The sequence below is a fragment of the Cervus canadensis genome, chromosome 22 (genome assembly GCF_019320065.1).
Source record: "Cervus canadensis isolate Bull #8, Minnesota chromosome 22, ASM1932006v1, whole genome shotgun sequence".
NCBI classification, from domain to species: Eukaryota; Metazoa; Chordata; class Mammalia; order Artiodactyla; family Cervidae; genus Cervus; species Cervus canadensis.
Window position 1 is genome coordinate 178199 of NC_057407.1, and position 2541 is coordinate 180739.

The following is a 2541-nucleotide window of genomic DNA, read 5'->3' on the forward strand; positions in this document are numbered from 1 at the left end:
GCTAAGGGCATGATCCTGCGAGGCTCTCCCCGCCCCCAGCCTCAGGTGGGCACGTGTGGTCCTGACCCACCCACCGGCTGCAGAGCAGAGTGACCCACCCCCACCGCCCACCCCTCCACGACCCCCTCTGCAGGTCCAGTTACTTTGCCAGAGGAGCTCACAGAATTCAGGAACACTTTGCTTGCTAGATCGTAGGTTTTTCTTATATTAATAAAAGGCTGCCTCAGGAACAGGCAGGTGGCAGAGACACAGCGGCAGGTGGGGGGGTCCCAAGCTCCCACATCCTCCCCAGGCCCCTGTCTCTCTCAGTCTTCCCCGCAGAGGCTCTCTGGGCCCCTCCTTTGGGGCTTCTTGACCGGCTCCTCACTGGTGACTGGTCCCACCTCCAGCCCCTCCCCTCCCCGAAGGTCAGGGGGATGGGACTCCAGTTCTGAGCTCTGGTCACACGGTGGCTCCCCTGGCAGCCCCCCTGGCAGCCGGCACCCCCCTCCTCTTGGGTAAGGCTTCCCAGAGTCACCTTATCTGCAGGATGCAAATCACCTTCATCCCCTCACCAGAGGGAATTCCAAGGGTTTAAGGAGCTCTGTGCCAGGAACCGCAGACGAAAACCAAGTGTGTGTCTTACTAATAAATCACACTGTCACAGATGCTGACACTGATGATGTACCACAAGCCCACTTGGCATTCATCTTTTTAACACCCTGCCAACCTCCATGCCAGGGCGTGGCCTTTGGGGCAGGGCCAGGGGACAGGCTCTCAGTGACCCCAGGTCTCCTCCTTTGCCAGCCTCTCCACAACATGAAGTCAGCCAGACCTGTGAGGCTATTTTTAGCGGTGGCTCCGTCACCTCAATCCTTCAGGTCCAGGGCCCTGAGGCGTCTTCCCGGCGGCTGCTCCCTCCACAGCTCCTCAGGTTGGGTCTTGGGAGCTCGACCATCTCTCCTGACACCCCACCTGGAGGAGGAACCCACAGTTCAGCCACACCTGAGTCCCTGTTATTGCTGGCAGGTAAGTTCTCCTGCTTGGGAATCGCCCCGTGGGATGGAGAAGACCCCTGCCTGCCTGCCCTGGGAAGCCTTCTGGCTTCCTGAGAATTTTACATATGATAAATTATACATGTGATATGAATTGAATACCAAAGCCAGATAACCCATGGAGCGGTCACCTCTCAGCTGGACCCCGGGTGACCAGAGGGTGGTCCTGCATTTGCTCAGCTGGTGTCCACAAAGCTGGCCGGGTGGAGAGAGCAGTCCGACCCGCCTCTGCCTCTCCAGGCGTGGCCTTGGGCAGGTGCAGTGACTCTTTCCGAGTTTCTTCATCACCTCACAGGTGGGCCCTGGGGGTCAGCGGTGACGTCCAGAAAGCACACACTATGCCATCTGCACCCCTGCAGCCGGCCCGTGGGACCTTCATGGATTCCCAGGAGGGCTCTCTGCCGGAGGGAGCCACCTACCCCCCTGGCCTGAAGGTCCAGGGCACCACAGTCCAGGAAACACCAGTCCTCACTTAGGGTTGTGCAAGACGGGAGCTGTGCAGGGCCTGGGGTGGGGGTACTCTGAGGCCCCCAGAGTCCCGGCAGGACAGGGCTGAGCTCCGGAGGCCCACGGCTGCCTCCCCTGCCTGCCCACCCTGCACTGTCCTACCGGGATTTCTGGGACCACCTCCCAGATACACTCATCGCCAGGTCTTCTCTGGGGATGGGAACCTGAGGATGAACCCACAGAGTCCCCTGGGGAATTCACGTACAAGAGGCAAAAATATCCTCCTTAATATAGCACACGGACGCGGCCAAGATGCCTCCGAAGAGCGAGGAAGGCCAAAGAAGAGGGCCTGACACTCCTGGGGGCTGGCCGAGCCATAAAGAGGCGGGGCAGCCTGTGCTCTGGGGGTCCGCTGAACTGCAGGGCAGGTGGGCTTCCCGTGGGAGGTGGTCCGAAATCCCAGTCCCTGAGGGGTCACTCCAGGGTCGGGCTGCACCCTTCCCCTCCCTGCAGAGGGTACCCACACTCTGGCTCCACCCTGAGCATGCTCCCAGGAAATCCTGCAGGTGAGCAGTGCCTGAGACTGCCCCCTGAGGCAGGGGACGTCTCTCATCCTTCCTCCCACCTTGGCCAGAACAGGCCAACGGTCAAAGGACAGTTCTGAGTCCATCAGGGAAAACTGGGCCGCTGGGTGTTGTCAACTTTGTCAGTATGATGCTGGTTTTATGGGAATGTCTGAGAAAACTGGCCTTATCCACTAAAGACTTAAGTATGTACAGGTGATGCTGGGAAAGACTGAAGGCCGGAGAAGGGGACGACAGAGGATGAGATGGTTGGATGGCATCACCGACTCAGTAGACATGAGTTTGGGTAAACTCCAGGAGTTGGTGATGGACAGGGAGGCCTGTCGTGCTGCGGTCCATGGGGTCGCAGAGTCGGACACGACTGAGCGACTGGATTGAATTGATGTACAGGTGTAACATGTCTGCTGGATGCTTTAAAATGGCTGCAGGAGGAAAAACAAAAATGTGTGCGGGGGCGGGATTCAGAGGGGAAAAAA